Raw genomic sequence first — 18,480 nt, 5'->3', positions numbered from 1 at the left:
CTTACATTTCTTAGGATGAAAAGCTGATTCATAATTGCAGCGTGTTTATTTTGTGAAGAGGTTTTCAAAAGATAAATAACTGTGGATGAAGTGTTTTGATTTTAACATTTAGAAGAAAACTGTCCCTTATCACCTATTTGCAATATATCTGATAAATTAAGGGGATAGCCATTCAACCCAGTTGACAATAAAAAAATTTAAGTTGTTCATTGAAACACAATACAGAAACCATTATATTAAAATGCACAACCAACTACACTCTCACACCGTTGAAAAAGCCTCCACGGCATCCACATTCTCAACAAGTATGTTCACTGCGAGCTTCATTCAGCAGCACCATGATCCCCTGGAAAGCGAATATGTGCAGTAATGAGTGTAGAGGGCATAGTTCAGGACATGTAGGCGGTTGATCTGTATTCTCAATGAGCAGCTCGGTCTCAGGACCCCTCTCCTGGGTCACACAGATCAGACACGGCCTGCTGCTGCAGTTGCTGCATTGCAAACCAAGGCTCTGGCACCTACACTGGGGGAACAGCAGCAAGGTGGAGTATGGACATAACGTTCTAAGGGCTTAATCTAAAGTTCTTTTTTAAAGACTGATTTTTCATCAGTGCCTTAAATTTCTCATCAGGGTAGTTTGCTTGGGAAGACAAAGCAAGGGAGGATAAAGAAGGCTAAAATCATGCCAGCTGCGTCAGCACAATGTTACACTAAATGGGTCAAATGAGACAGGGCTGATTACTGGCAGGTACTAAGGTGAGTGTGGGTGTTTTATTTCTTTTCCCCAACTGTGGGGCTACCTAAAAGTATATTCATGCTAGCTGCTGTTTCTACCTCAGTCACGAGGAGTCTAAATACTTAACTTAATAGGACTCTTGAGATTTTCTTACAGCACCACACATAATACAACATACTCAGATGAACACATTTTATGTTTCAGATTTGCATCAGAAAAAATATGATGACTTTTATTGCTTATTTTATGTCTCCTATCGGTGCGATTTGTAGGGAGTCAGTTTGGAGACCTGCTTTTTTGTTAGCTTGATGTTTATACAGTACCTTTATTTTATATATATATGTATATATATATATATATATATGCATACAGGGGTTGGACAATGAAACTGAAACACCTGTCATTTTAGTGTGGGAGGTTTCATGGCTAAATTGGACCAGCCTGGTAGCCAGTTTTCATTGCTTGCTCATTGCACCAGTAGGAGCAGAGTGTGAAGGTTCAATTAGCAGGGTAAGAGCACAGTTTTGCTCAAAATATTGAAATGCACACAACATTATGGGTGACACACCAGAGTTCAAAAGAAGACAAATTGTTGGTGCACGTCTTGCTGGCGCATCTGTGACTAAGACAGCAAGTCTTTGTGATGTATCAAGAGCCACGGTATCCGGGTAATGTCAGCATACCACCAAGAAGGACGAACCACATCCAACAGGGTTAACTGTGGATGCAAGAGGAAGCTGTCTGAAAGGGATGTTCGGGTGCTAACCCGGATTGTATCGAAAAAACATAAAACCACGGCTGCCCAAATCACGGCAGAATTAAATGTGCACCTCAACTCTCCTGTTTCCACCAGAACTGTCTGTCGGGAGCTCCACAGGGTCAATATACATGGCCGGGCTGCTATAGCCAAACCTTTGGTTACTCGTACCAATGCCAAACGTCGGTTTCAATGTTGCAAGAAGCGCAAATCTTGGGCTGTTGACAATGTGAAACATGTATTGTTCTCTGATGAGTCCACCTTTACTGTTTTCCCTACATCCGGGAGAGTTACGGTGTGGAGAAGCCCCAAAGAAGCGTACCAACCAGACTGTTGCATGCCCAGAGTGAAACATGGGGGTGGATCAGTGATGGTTTTGGCTACCATATCATGGCATTCCCTTGGCCTAATACTTGTGCTAGATGGGCTGCCAAGGACTACCGAACCATTCTTGAGGACCATGTGCATCCAATGGTTCAAACATTGTATCCTGAAGGCAGTGCTGTGTATCAGGATGACAATGCACCAATACACACAGGAAGACTGGTGAAAGATTGGTTTGATGAACATAAAAGTGAAGTTGAACATCTCCCATGGTCTGCACAGTCACCAGATCTAAATATTATTGAGCCACTTTGGGGTGTTTTGGAGGAGCAAGTCAGGAAACGTTTTCCTCCACCAGTATCACGTAGTGACCTGGCCACTATCCTGCAAAAAGAATGGCTTAAAATCCCTGTGACCACTGTGCAGGACTTGTATATGTCATTCCCAAGACAAATTGACGCTGTATTGGCCGCAAAAGGAGGGCCTACGTCATACTAATAAATTATTGTGGTCTAAAACCAGGTGTTTCACTCTCATTGTCCAACCCCTGTGTGTGTGTGTGTGTGTGTGTGTGTGTGTGTGTGTGTGTGTTGTGTGTGTTGTGTGTATATATATATATATATATATATATACACACAACACACACACACAGGGATAGGACAATGAGAGTGAAACGTGAAACACCTGGTATATGTGTATATATATATATGTATATATATACACATATACCAGGTGTTTCACTCTCATTGCGTTTTACCTCAGCGTAATTTATGTTGCCTAGCAACAGTGATAGCATGAAGGACAGAGCTGTGAAGCCGAACAAATGGAGCCCTAATGGCTTATTTTCTTGTTTTATAATCTTGTTCATTATTCAGCCATTTAAATTGTTAAAGTTTTGTGTTCATAGATAAAAAAAAAATGTGTAAATCTTTTTGTAAAAATTTAACAATTTAAACACTAACATATTAACTTTAGGAACAACGTTTAAATCAGTTTATTTGTGGAGCATAAAAATAAAAGAACCAAACATTAACATTAGATATCATCTGACTGAATTATATCTGTGTTTAACTTCCATCCATCGGGGAAACCCAGCAGGAGCTTGAAAACAACGTGCCGGAAGTAAGCGGTTCTCTCGGGGTTCATCGCACTTCAACCCCCGAACACGTCGGAGCACGTGTGGAATTAAGCGAAATCTTTATAAACCGAGCAGATATTTCAAGTTCACACAGCTACATTCTAGTCTAAAAACAAGTTCATTTTATTTCACAGAAAGCGCAATATGTCCAACTTTGTTCACAGCTTTCGCAATGAATCATGGGATAGGATGGCCCACGAAGGATACACCGGACCCATCCGGACGCATTTGTCGGCCCTATTTGGAGGAGCCTGCGAAGCTGTAGACTTCATTGCCTCACAATGACGTAGTCGGCCAACAAATGCGTCCTTCAAAGAATGCAGCCCCTCAATTTGGAAACAGCAATAGTGAATGACATCCGTGAATCGGCGAATCTGTGTTTGATTAATCTGTGCCTTCAAGGACCCGGATGTGTGACACAAAAATTTTTATTTTAGAACTGAAATTGAATTTTAGAATTGAAAGTAAAAGTAGTGAAACTGAGTTTTCAGTTCAACAAAATACATTTTCAGAGCAAATTAATTCAGTTTCAAAACATTAAATTGAGTTTCAATTAAGTGGAATTCATTTTCAAACCAATGCATTTAATTTCAAATTACACAAATACAGATTCAGTCTGAGAAATTCAAATTCAGTTTCTGATGGCACAAGTTTCTTCCCATACAAAACTCTGTAAAACCACATATTGCCATGTCTTTTTGTGGTATGTCTCTACCAGGTTTCCACATCTAGAGTATGACTGTTTTGTTCATTCTTCTGCAATTTATTTCAAAATAGTTCAAGCTCTGGCATGTTAATCAGAGAGCACCAGCCTTTTTAAAGTCCTGCCACTGATTTCTTTTTTTTTTTTTTTGGATTTAGGTCTGGACTTTGAACAGGCTGTTCTAACACATGCATCTGCATTGATCTAAACCATTCCATTGTAGCTCTGGCTATTTTAGACTCATTGTCCTTTTAGCTCTCCTCCTCTCTCGAGGCTTCAGTAGCTTCTAAAAGATATTCTTCATGAGTATATTGTATGTTCTCTAAAAAAACCTCATAGGCCTGCAAAATACAACTGAGATTAAATTACACACAGGTGGACTTTATTTACTAATTAGGTGACTTCTGAAGGCATTTTGTTTCATTGGATTTATTTAGATGTATCAGACTAAAAGGGAATATAAATGCACACCACACTAAGATTTTTATTTTGGGAAAATTTAGATTTTGTTTTCTTTCTATCTCATCATAATGCTGTACTTTGAGTCACATGAATCACGTGAAATCTCAATAAAGTACACTGAAGTTGGTGGTTGTAATGTGACAAAATACAAAAAAGTTTGAGGAAGTAAAAGCTTTTGCGAGATGCTGTTTCTTCTGTGATTGTTTTTCACCAAATGCACAGCCAGCCCAGCCTCTATTTCCCTCCATTTATCTATGTTAGCAGAGACTGTTTCTGTTGTCTTTGGCTTTATGAGCCAATGAACCATGAAAGCATCACATTTACTCACTTGAATAAAACATGTCCCAGGGTAAGACTACTTAATAAATATAAACTTGTGTTCTGTGGACCCTTTTGAGTAAAATGTTGATGTTGCACATAGAGAGAGAGATGATACAACTTTAGCAACTCTGTCATATGTTAAACAACTCTTCTCTAGTCATTAAACACATAACATGTATGGTTAGTTTTATGTTTTTCCATGAATTAATGATTAGAGAATAGGATAATGTAGTTACTGAAGATCAGAGCCTGATTCTTGGCACACCCTGCATAAATCCCTGCAGCTATAGTTGAGCATTATGACATTCTTAAAGGTCCTCTGCCAACTTACGGTAACTATGAGTTTGCCTCTGGAGTGGGATGTTCTACAGTATTTATTCAGATTTTTTTATGTTTTTGGTTTGCATTCACTGCTCCTAATACAAACACCTTGGTTGCCCATACCTCCCAGAACTCTTATTGTTATACGTTTAAAATTGTTTCGTCATCCATTTGCCTCAGATGTTTTATTTTAATTTGGTGCAGTACTTTCATTGCTTCAGTCATCTGTCTCATCTCATGGCTAAAAGCAGCCTACCGAGCTCGCTCCTGATATAGTGCATCACAGCACTTCCCAGTTTTCTCACCTTACCCATAGTGCACTGTGAAAGCCTGTACATCACACCAGGGTGTGATGATGGCCCACTCAGTTGCACAAGTTGCATTCCAGACTTCATTGGTCTAGCATACATAAAATGGATACCACCAACTGTCTACCCAAGAGAGAAAAAGCCATAATACATCCATCACTGATCTCACCCTAAAAGGTGAAGTGATGCTGAGAAAATGCGGACAACATCCTGCAAACACAGAGAAAGGTTAAGATGGTGTCAAGTCAAAGCTATGATTATGAACTGACACAATTCTGAAATGGCTTTAATTTATCAACACGTCTAGATTGCCAAAAACAACTGAAGTATGTTTTGCGTTCCCAATTCCCTCAATCTATCTCACCATTGAGGTGAATTGAATCTCTGTGCAAAGACACAATTCTATAAGAAAAACAATCATTTCAATTGTTTAACGTAAAAATTAAAGCCTTTTCAACACAAGAGCTTCTCTAAAAATAGTGGCTGTTGATGCACATAGATACCAGAATCCAGAAAGCATGTGGCAGATAAAAACAATTAATGAGTGATATCACTTAATCAGTACAGTAGTCCAAGAAAGTAATTCTACAGTCATAAGCAAGATTAACACCACATGATCCTTTTTTTATCCACTAGGTGTTGAGAGGGACTTTATAACATCTCCTGTCTCTTGTGATCAAACCTCTCCAGACTCAAGATAACTCTCACTCAATTAGCATTTGATCTTGTCAATGTGTAGCATTATCTTCAATGGTCACACATGTCTAGCTTTCAAAAGAACTGTGTGCAAAACTGGGAGCTGGTCCACAGGAGGAGCCTGAAAACTAAAGGATCTGCCTCCCATTCTACTTCTAGAGACTCTAGGAACCACCAGTAAACCTGCAGTCTGAGAACAAAGTGCTCTGTTAGGAATATATGGAACAATCAGACCCCTAATGTATGATGGAGCTAGATCATTTAGGGCTTTATATGTGAGGAGGGTAATTTTCAATTCTATTCTGGATTTAACAGTGAGCCAATGAAGGGAAGCTAAAACAGGAGAAATATGCAGCATTTTGGATCAGCTGAAGGCTTTTAATTGCATTTTGCGGACATTCTAATAGAAAAAAATTACAATAGTCCAGCCTTGAAGTAACAAACGCATGGACTAGTTTTTCAGCATCACTCCTGGACAGGATATTTCTAATTATGGAAATGTTCCGGAGGTGAATTAAGGAAATCATGGAAACTTGTTTAATATGGGATTTAAATGACATGTCCTGGTCAAAAATAACACCAAGGTTTTTTTACTTTATTACCGGAGGTCAATTTAATGCCATCCAGGTTAAGTGATTGACTAAGCAGTTTCTTTTTCAAAAACTCTGGTCCAAAGATGACAACTTCTGTCTTGTCTGAATTTAGAAGCAGAAAATTGGAAGTAATCCAAGTTTTTATGTCTTCAAGACATGCCTGTAGTCTATCTAACTGGTTGGGCCCACCAGGATGTATGGATAAATAAAGCTGAGTATCATTACCATAACAGGGAAAGTTTATCCCATGCTGCCTGACAATTTTACCTATTGGAAGAACATATATTGTAAAGAGAATTGGCCCGAGCACTGAACCCTGTGGTACTCCACACTTAACCCTAGGGGGTTTAAATATGATTGAGCATTTACATGAACAAACTGGAATCTGTCAGACAAATAAGATTTAAACCAGCCTAGCGCTGTTCCCCTGTTCCCTACAGCATATTCCAGCCTTTCTAAGAGAATATTGTGATTGACTGTATCAAATACAGCCCTGAGATCTAACAGGACAAGTACAGACACAAGTCCATTATCTAAGGCTAGGAGAATATCATTAGTGACTTTCAGCAGAGCTGTTTCAGTGCTATGATGAGCTCTGAAACCTGTCTGAAACTCTTTAAACAAATCATTGCTGCGTAAATGCTCACACATTTGATTAGCAACTATTTTCTCAAGAATTTTAGGTAAGAATGGAAGATTGTATATAGGTCTGTAATTTATTAAATCTTCTCGATCAAGTGAAGGTTTCTTAATTAAGGGTTTAATTACAGCTACCTTTTTTAAATTTGTTTTTATTAAAAAAAAATAATAAGAATAAGAATAATAATTACAGCTACCTTGAAGGCCTGTGGTATGTATCCATTTACTATGGATTGATTAATCATATCTAAAATGGGGTTGGTAATTAAAGGGAACACTTCCTTAAATAATTTGGTTGGTATTGGGTCTAACATACAAGTTGAAGCTTTAGACGAAGCTAATATTTTTGATAACTCAGGAAGCTCCACAGGATCAAAACAGTCCAAACACAGATCAGTTTCTACAGTTACGTCCAATGCTGTCTCACTTGGTGAGGATGAAGCAATCATGTTCGGGAGTATGCCAATGATTTTGTTTTTAATAGAATCGATTTTATTTCAAAAGAATCCCATAAAGATTGCTGAGAGCTAAGGGAATGGATGGCTCAAAAGAGCTATGACTCTAAGTAACTGCACTAAAGAGAAACCCAGGATTATTCTTATTCTCTTGTGTGAATGATGAAAAATAAGCTGTTCTAGCTTGGCAAAGTGTCTTTTAATACAACAGTAGACTATTTTTCCAGATTAAGTAGAAGTCCTCAAGGTGTGTAGATAACATTTTCTCTCCAATTGTCTAACATTGTGCTTTAAGGTAGCGCAGCTCAGAATTAAATCAGGCAGCCAGCATCCTATGAATACATACCTTCTTTTTCAAGGAGGCTTCATTGTCAAATGCACCACACAATTAGGAAGTAGCACTATGAACAAGAGAAACGATTTGCAAAGAGAAGAAACAAAATTATTGCCTTCCACTGTGTTTTCTGTGATAATGAGGACATTAAAAATGGAACAGATTATTTAAAGGCTGTTTAAATGTCTGATATTGATCTACTATAATTAAAATTAATTTCAGGTGTGGAGTACTCAGTTAACTTAATCTCAAAGGTTATTAAAAAGGGTCAGACAGGACAAGGTTATGAGGAAATACAGGGGTTGGACAATGAAAATGAAACACCTGCCATTTTAGTGTGGGAGGTTTCAAGGCTAAATTGGAGGAAGCTGTCTGAAAGGGATGTTCAGGTGCTAACCCGGATTGTATCGAAAAAACATAAAACCACGGCTGCCCAAATCACGGCAGAATTAAATGTGCACCTCAACTCTCCTGTTTCCACCAGAACTGTCCATCGGGAGCTCCACAGGGTCAATATACATGGCCGGGCTGCTATAGCCAAACCTTTGGTCACTCATGCCAATGCCAAATATCGGTTTCAATGGTGCAAGGAGCGCAAATCTTGGGTTGTTGACAATGTGAAACATGTATTGTTCTCTGATGAGTCCACCTTTACTGTTTTCCCCACATCCGGGAGAGTTACAGTGTGGAGAAGCCCCAAAGAAGCGTACCAACCAGACTGTTGCATGCCCAGAGTGAAACATGGGGGTGGATTAGTGATGGTTTGGGCTGCCATATCATGGCAATCCCTTGGCCTAATACTTGTGCTAGATGGGCTGCCAAGGACTACCGAACCATTCTTGAGGACCATGTGCATCCAATGGTTCAAACATTGTATCCTGAAGGCAGTGCCGTGTATCAGGATGACAATGCACCAATACACACAGTAAGACTGGAGAAAGATTGGTTTGATGAACATAAAAATGAAGTTGAACATCTCCCATGGCCTGCACAGTCACCAGATCTAAATATTATTGAGCCACTTTGGGGTGTTTTGGAGGAGCGAGTCAGGAAACGCTTTCCTCCACCAAATTGACGCTGTATTGGCCCCAAAAGGAGGCCCTACACCATATTAATAAATTATTGTGGTCTAAAACCAGGTGTTTCAGTTTCATCGTCCAACCCCTGTATTTCTTTACACTCAATGCCATATGTCAGCTGGGTAGGTTTGCTAATGTTTTGAGCAAAGCCAATTGAATCTAAGATAGCATTAAAGGATATATTTAGGCAATTACTTTCAGTGTCAACATGAACGTTAAAATCCCCCAATACAATGAACTAATCTGTATTTAACACTAAAGCACATTCGAAGTTTGAGAACTGATCTAAAAGTTGAGAATAAGGTTCTGGTGGACGGTACAAAACAACAAACAGAAGTGGTTTTAATGCTTTGCAATTTGATTGAGGAAAACAAAGGATTAAATATTCAAAATAGTTGTAGCTTTTAACTGATCTGGGACTAATCAATAAATCAGACTGAAAGATTGTTGGTACTAGCCCTCCTTGCCCAGTATTTCTAGGTATGAGAAATGTTCGCCAATTATTAATGTAGACCACATCATTTTCAGGACACCACCTAGACAGCCAGCTGTTGAATGACGGCATGCAGCTATCGTCACTGGTCAGATCAGAGAGGGGACCAGAGAAAATTACAGAGTCCGACATCGTTTTGGCAAACTGAAGCAACACTAACTTTGGTGAACTCCAATTGGCGGAACCGAGTGTCATTACCGACAGCGTGACTAACAATCTCATTCTATTTAGGCCGATCCTTAGCCAGCAGTTTCAGGTAGGTTATGATGTCGCCCGTGTTGACCGCTGGCAAACATTTGACTATGGTCGCTGGTGTCTCTAGTGCCACATTTCTCACTATGGAGCTGCCAATTACCAGAGATGGCTTCTCAGCGGGTGTGTTGCTGAGCAGGGAAAATCAAATAGAAATGCAGACAGGTGGGTGGTGACCCGTGGGCTGGGATCTAGGACTATGCTTTCTACGCACCATCACCCAGCTGGCCTGAGGTCCGGGCTGTGCGTGCTCTGCTGAAGAACTGCTATGGGGAGCTACCCATGGTGGCTCCATGGTGACTAAGGGGCCTCGGATTGGCATATTTATGACTATCTTAGTAATTTATAAAGAAAAATGCTTAACTAGGAAGGGAAATACAATTATGCCCAAATGTTTAAAAGATGTAAGAACAAAATGTTTGACTAGGAGCAAGACCTGTAATTATCTACAACAGTTCAAAATCTTCATATAAGAATGACTTTTGTCTTATCCTTTACACCTTTTGTCTTTATTTTCACCTTTACTGGTATTAAAGCTGGCAGTTCCAGGAAACTGTTGCAATGTCCCAGTCAACATGAAAAAGACACCTGAAACTAAAGACAACCATGAACAGAAGCAACACTGGACAGAACAGTAGGCCAGGGTTTCATTCATGTCTCTGTTTCATGATTTATTTGGTTCATGCCCCCCAGGGGTGTATTCGATCCCCACTCCTCTTCTCTCTGTACACAAATGACTGCACCTCATCGGACTCGTCCGTGAAACTCCGTAAGTTTGCAGACGACACCACTGTCATTGGACTGATCCAGGACGGTGATGAGTCTGCATACAGACAGCAGGTGGATCGGCTGGTACACTGGTGCGGTCAGAACTACCTTGAACTGAACCCACTCAAGACTGTGGAAATGGTGGTGGACTTTCGGAGAACACCACCCCCATACACCCCCCTCACCATCCTCAACAACACTGTATCGGCCGTAGACCACTTCAGGTTCTTAGGAACTGATAGGTATTATTTAATCAACTCAGAGGTAAGGAAAGACACCGAGTCAGTTTTACTTGCAAGGGTAGCTGTGCACTACAGACTACGAATTATTAGCCCCCTCTCTCTTTATTTATACATGCTTGGTCACACACAGTTCAAACATCATTCAGAGTGGGGGTGTGTGTGTGTGTGTGGGGTCAGAAAGGTTAGGGTTCATGTGTCTTGATTTTAGAGAAAGGAGTGAGGATTGGTGCCAGTCCCTAGATGTTGCTGATAATAGCATAACTCACCCTTCTCTCTTATCTCTTTGTCTATGACATGTGGGGGAAGAAAGCACTTAGAGCAGACACAAGTGATAAACAATATAAAAAGTCGTAAAACCCTAACAGTTCCCCCCTGTTTTATCACGAATAAGTCATGAGTAAATACATGTAAAATGAAACACTCTGTGTAAGCACAAACCAACAGGACAGAAAACAGATTATTTTGTGGGAAACACTTACACGGTCCCTCCGCCAGGCGACCACCAATCATGGCAGAGTAAAACAATAATAAAGCAAAGAAACAAAATGTAAGAATAAAAAGTAAAATAATTAAAACAAGCCTTGTTCATATCATCATTGCACTTTTTCTCATTTCACTTAAACAGCAACTTTTTTCAATTTTCTGCTATAAGGTCATTTTATGAAGTACAATTATGAATACACTCAGGCATGGAAGACATATTCATTTACAACATGTCATCATAATCATCTGCTTTTGGGTTTAGTGTGGTGTCAACATTTACACACAGTATTTAAAGAGTATATGGGTGTTATTACCACTTAAAAGAGTTTGTGCTTTATGACCCTAGACCGTCCTCGGGTTCTGAGGTGAGAAGGTTACCTAGGAACAACATCTGCTCTTCCAAAGGCATCACCCTAAAAAGTGGCCTTAACCATTAAACTTCTGATAATGGCTTTTACAGCTTCCACCACTAAAAGATGTTCAGGGGAGTGAGGTAAACCAAAGGTCATACACTTTGGAACACTTAATAAAATAATTTCCATTACAACTCCTTCCTTCTGACACTGAAAGCAAACAGTTTTTTCCTCAAAGAAAACCAATTATAACAACGGCGGAAATGAACACATTTCAAATTTGTGCCATAATGATAGATATCAATCAATAAACATGAAAGTTAGATAAAAGCATCCAAGATTTCCTCCTCAGAGTCAGTTTCGCTGTCAAAGTGGGAGAAAAGAATTTGGCTGACTCTCGCCGTCCAGGCAAAGGATCCCCTAGTAGCCACCAAATATTAAGAAATTAAGGAGAATAAGCATCATGGCGCATGTTTGACCGTCTCTCTGTTGCAGACGTCGCCAGTCTATCATCCAGAGAAAGGTTATGTGCAAATGTGTAGAGGTCTTCTATGTGTGTCTCACTGTGGTGTGTGTGCAGTGAGGCAAATGACCTTATGATTTCTAACTTTCAAGCAATGCGATGGCCTTAAGTAGATTCTGAAATAACGTTGCACTGACCAAGGGATTATTGTGCCCTTGTAAGAGCAGTGTTCTTCAACCACCTCTTCAATCACTCGCCAGTGATCAGCTTACAGTTCTTTGTCTTGTGGTGGTCCGCTGTCCTCACACCTTTCAAGCCGTGGATGATCCAGTTGGAAGATGACTTGTGTCCTGGAAGCCAGATGAAGCTGGATGAGCTGGAGCTTTCCTGCAGCTTTCCTGGGTGTCTAGTAGGATCTGATATGGGCCATTCCAGCCCTGGACTTCCTGTGTTTTCTCCTAAATTCTCTGAGCAGAATCCAGTCGCCAAGAATAAAGGACCGGAGGGTGGAAGTGGCTGTTTCTGGTAATGCAGCCGTCACCGTCTGTGAAACTTGAGAAAACACAGTGGACAGGTTTTGACAGTAACAACATCCTACCTTCACACAAAGATGTAGAAAAAAATTGATCTTGGAAATATCTCCATGTTACTTTATTCTGACATTCCCCCCTGTTGGCGCAGGGTCCAACCCCTGCGACAATCCAGCAAAAGGTTTAAACAAGAATGTTCTAGTAACCAAGATCACATTAGATAGAACCAAAGAAATGAATTCTGACATAACTATGTGTCACTATGAATTTAACAAAAGCAGCATAAAGAAAATCCAGATGTTTTTAACTGTAACTCAGTTCCATTAACAACAAAACACAAACTTCAGTCGTTGTACAGTTCATCAATATTTCACTTAGAAATAAGTCACATATCATCCTGATTTATCTTGTATGAAGAAAAGTTTTAGATTAATGGACATCTAATGTAATTCAGATGCATAAACCCTACAAATTCAAATCTAATAAATAATTCCAACCAAGTATGAAATCATGACTCTGATTCTTTATCAGAAATATATTCCTTACTTTTGGCATATCTTGAACTGCCAGTTAGCTTAATGGCACGAGGGAAAACTTTCAATCTAATAAATCATCAATGATTATATATGCAAAACTAATTCTTCAAACTAGTTTAAACTATTTCATTAACCTTTTAATAGTAAAACACATAAAGCTAAAAGTCATCCTACATCCAAAAAAACATGTTATTAAGGCAACAATCACTACAAGCATTTTGATTCTATTGTCTCTTAAACAGTGTTAAAACTCAGGAAGGGAGGTGCTGAGCGTTACCATGACAGCAAAGGCATGAACCAACCTGGTAGGTGGGCGGAGTCAGGCAGAACTAACCTCTGATTGGCAGCCAATGGGCGGACCCACAGTTTCTTCATCCCATCCCATATTAGTGTAACTTAAACTGCAAAGCTATTAAAATGCACCTACCTCAGAAACAAGCTGCTTCTTAACTCTCCTGAAAACTCAAAGTTTTAATCAATCTGGGATTTAGAAACATTATTCTAAACATGGATTATTGTTTCATGCAACATGTAATCAAACATTCAGTCCAACAAAGAAAGACAAAACATCAAAGACAGACAAATGGCCAAATTTGAAGCTTCAGGAATTAAAAGAAATTTTTAACTATCTCTTTTCAGAATATGTTTTCTCAACCATATCTTTTAATACTATAATTGATCAATTTTGTTATGACAATCTTCAGGATCCTTTTTAAGATGAGTGCACAAACTATTTAGAAGCACAGCAACAGTTTTCTCTTAAATGAATCCAAATTTACTGATGCTGAAACCTTTTGCTAATTCTTTGTACTGTAACTCTGTAATAATAATAACTACAATCCTGAGAGTTATAGTTATAATTCTCTTTTTGTTTGGCTCAATTTGATCACAGCCGTATTGCAGAATTCCAGGTTAAATGCAAAGAAGTATTTTAATTCAATTCAATTCAAATTCAAAGATACTTTATTGATCCCCGAGGGAAAATTAGAAAAGTCGGCATTGACATTTTTATGGTATACCCAAACAAAACAAAAACTGCAGTGTTTGACTTAATCAGAAATTAAGATAAGAAGCTTGACTCCAAACTGGACTTTTTCCCACATAGTGTTTCAAAAAAGAACAAACATCATTTTCTTTAATTTGGGCTATTTAAATTTTGAGAGTTGGGGAAAACTTATCTCTTAGTAATCTGAAATCACCTTGTGAACCTTTGTACTCATATGTATTCCTTTAATCTTTAAACCATAAGAAATCAAACAAGGAGACTGGAGTTTGAGCCGACCATCCTCTTACTGTTAAGAGGGCCTTTATTTCTTTTCTTTTCCTAAAATGAAGGATTTTACTTGTCTTGATTCTGTTATAAAAATCCTAACCTTGGTTCCAAAACAAAACTCTTCAACCCCAATCTGTGTTCCCCAGAGTAGAAATTTTGAGTATTATTGCATTTCAAAGCCACCAAATGACTGGAACTCATCATTGGCTTAGATCTGTTTTAATAGGTAATCGGTCTACCTTTAATTAAATATTATAATTTTATGGACCCAAAATCTATGGCTCATGGGCTTCAGGAGTCCAGGAACCACAAGTTGAGTACTACTGCATTAAACAATGGTGTTAACTTTTTGCAGAGATTGAAAGATTGGCTAAATATATTATTTCTGCTTGGACAATAATCAGATTTAAAATTATGAGTTCACAGCTCCTAATTTACCTCAGATCATATTTGCTTCTAACCCAATTCATAAGAAGCTTCAGACAAACATTATGCTAAAAAGCCAAAAACAAAACAAAAACCAGATCTGTTTTAAAATAAAGAAAAAGCATGCTTAAAAAACTTGTTACTGTGGTGGAAAATAACTCCATGGTTCTGAAGGCCTTTTCATGCAGAGTCTTTTAGGAAACATGAGATTAGTTTAATTTTTTTTTGTGTGGTACCACTGTCCAATCAGAATCTTTCTAAATAATCCAATTTTTCATTCTCATTTTAAAGGTTTGTTTTACCAAGGAAAATGTTTTTAACAAAACCAATTACTCTCAAAGTTTCAAAAGTTTTTAGCTGGTGATATCTTAGAAAACAAGTGTTTTAATATTCCTATGCAACACAGAACTGATCAGGTTTCCTTTCCTTCCCCAAAGGGAGAAAAAAGGAAACTGCAGAACCAAACCTTTCATAGTTTTTGTCAGGACCTGATATAAGGTACAGTGTAAATCAACACGCTGCATGAATCAGAAGAGGGAAGAAAAACCTAATATAACCTCTTCCCAGCAGCTGCTGTGAAAAACAATGAATTTGTACTTTACATAAGCGTCAGTTAACATTTGCGGACAAAACTGCACCAAACTGTAAGTACTGTGTCAGAAACTGTATGAAGACCATCTGCAGTAGAACTAAGCCTGTTTTAATGAGGTCTCTACCCATTAGATTTATGGAATACAAACTCTGACAACAGAAAATAATACCTGAAGGAAAAACCCATCAGGTTTTACGCATGCGCTGGGTTTTTTAAAAATGCTCCTTCATGAGATCTGTCTTGAGAATAACATAGAAACACATGGTTACTGCTGAGTTTTGGAGATGTTGTAACTTCCTCTGCTTTTAATAACTTTTAATAACTAGAATAATTGACCCTGAATATTCCACGACAAAAGAGAACTTGTTTCTCTAAAAGAATTAACTGGAAAGTATCAAATGAGTTAAGTTATCACCCTTTTAAAGATACTTTTCTAACCCTAAAATAATATTTTAACCCGCTATATCTGTCAACGTCAAGCAAGCGTGTCACATGAGCAGCGGTTAATAAGCGCTCTTCAATGCAGAAAATAGGAAAAGATTTATGCAAATGTGTGTGTGTTTGTACGTTACCCCCATCAGTTTCTAAATCGCTCCAGAGTCAGACTGTCATGGCACACAGTCCTCTATCAGTCCAAAAAACAACCAGGCCCTTCCCAGGTTTGTTGGTGAGACATTGAATCATTCTTTGTCCACTTTAACTTCTCCAGGAGGGAGAAAGAAGAAACTTTGCTCCGGTTTCTCTTCTACCCGCATAAGATGCTTTCAATATAAATCCAGTGTATCACTCTTCTGGCTCTTGCAAACAGCATGGATCTTTGTCCATCTCAGTGGGTTCGGGCCAGACTTCTTCTGAGTTTCGTTTTTTTTTTTTTCCTTGTAGAAAGTCACACTGCGATTTTCAACATGCAGGAAGGCAGATCTCTCTCTTTCAGGCCGTGCTGGAGAAACATCTCTGGTGTAGTAGCCATGGAGAAGGGCAGGTTTCTAAAATCCAGACTCAAAAACGCAGATGTTTAACTCAAATCCCATATATGTGTGTATTTGTGTGTGAGAGAGGCAGAAGAAAAAGTTTAGTATATGTTCAGATTTTGCACAAATAAATATTATCAGTCAGTCAGTCAGTTGTCCACCTGCCTGTCACTTCCTTCCACAACATGCATTATACTCCTTTCTAAAACAACTTTCTTTTCGACTCTCTAATGTCCCTTTTCACTTTTTTACCTTCTTTTCCGACTGATCGCAATATTTAAGACAAACGAAACTTCCTTCAGGAAAGTTTTAACTTTTTTTTTTACTCATTTATACTCAAACTTCCACACTGTAAAAAACCAATGTTATCTTCCAAGTTAAAGCACATTTAACACAATCATCCCCACTTTGATGTTTATGAGATGATGGTTAATGTGTAATAAAAATAGGAAGAACAATAATATAGCACTCACACAGTTAATATTTTAACATATTTATGTCCCTTCAGCAATATGTATGGTCGACCTAGCTCAGTTTATGAGATCTCTTTATTATTTAACACTTAATTTCATTCCTTTCCGGCGGAATGTTACCAACCAAATTATACAGTTCACTTTACGGCGCCTAGTCGTCTCTGATCTCCTTGCGGCGAGATCCTACCTACATTTATCACTATTTCCTTGCGGCGAAATAACACCTTTCCAATGCAGTGTCCTTACGGCGACACACTACCAAACGACTTTTAAGTACTTTTCTTCTTTCATTTCTATAGCGCTCACTCTTATCTCACATACTGTATTTTAAAACTGTCTCACCTCTGAGTTGACTTTCAGGTGACTCTGTCGGATCTCCCGGACCCGCCCGGCATCGAGCAAGACAATAATCCACCGGCCAGATGCGAACGTCACACACCGGGACTTTCAGCCACCAGGCCTAGATGCGGCTGTGCGGCAGCGCTTAACTCGACGTCAGGCTGTTCCCGGAGATCCGCCAGTCACTGCAAAGAAAGATAAAATCAGTTTAGTTCTTATAATATCCGGCTCCGAAGGACCAAATTAATGATAGGTATTATTTAATCAACTCAGAGGTAAGGAAAGACACAGAGTCAGTTTTACTTGCAAGGGTAGCTGTGCACTACAGACTACGAAGTATTAGCCCCCTCTCTCTTTATTTATACATGCTTGGTCACACACAGTTCAAACATCATTCAGAGTGGGGGTGTGTGTGTGTGTGTGTGTGTGTGGGGTCAGAAAGGTTAGGGTTCATGTGTCTTGATTTTAGAGAAAGGAGTGAGGATTGGTGCCAGTCCCTAGATGTTGCTGATAATAGCATAACTCACCCTTCTCTCTTATCTCTTTGTCTATGACATGTGGGGGAAGAAAGCACTTAGAGCAGACACAAGTGATAAATAATATAAAAAGTCGTAAAACCCTAACAGGAACCACCATCTCTGAGGACCTGAGATGGTCTTCGCACATAGACACTGTTCGAAAGAAGGCCCAGCAGAGACTGTACTTCCTGAGGCAACTCAAGACGTTCAACATTCCACAGGAGCTGTTGGTCATCTTCTACACTGCCATCATTCAGTCTGTCCTGTCTTCATCCATCTCAGTGGGGTTTGGCTCATCCACAAAACAGGACAGGTCCAGACTGCAACGAATAATCAGGTCTGCAGAGAGAATAATCAGAGCTGACCTTCCCTCCATCCAGGACTTCTACAGGTCTAGGGTCAAGAAAAGAGCTGCCAAAATATCTGCAGACCCCACACACCCTGCACATAAACTGTTTAGAGTTTTACCTTCAGGCTGCCGCTACAGAGCACTGTTCACTAAAACCAGCCGCCACAAAGACAGTTTCTTCCCCCAGGCTGTTTCTCTGATGAACATTCAATAGAGTACAGAACAACAGCATACAGATGTTGCAAATGCACCTTTTCTATTAGATATGTGTATATTGTACATTGTAAATTGTAAATTTGTATATTCTGTAATGCAAAAACAGAACAAAAGAACAAAGTGTACCGGAGTCAAATTCCTTGTTTGTATGCACGAACTTGGCAATAAAGCTGATTCTGATTCTGATTCCTTTAGGTTTAGTTCCGTAGTATTTCTGTTCCCTGTATATTCTAGTTTATTCTACTTAGATTAGTGATTGTCTTTTCCCCTTGGTTTAGTGTGTTCTTGTGTCTTAGTTTACCTCATCTGTGTTAATTTGTTTCCCTCCCTTAGTCTC

This window comes from Girardinichthys multiradiatus, chromosome 20 (assembly GCF_021462225.1).
Source record: "Girardinichthys multiradiatus isolate DD_20200921_A chromosome 20, DD_fGirMul_XY1, whole genome shotgun sequence".
Classification (NCBI taxonomy): Eukaryota; Metazoa; Chordata; class Actinopteri; order Cyprinodontiformes; family Goodeidae; genus Girardinichthys; species Girardinichthys multiradiatus.
The sequence above is the reverse complement of the archived record's forward strand: the minus strand, read 5'-3'. Positions refer to the sequence as shown.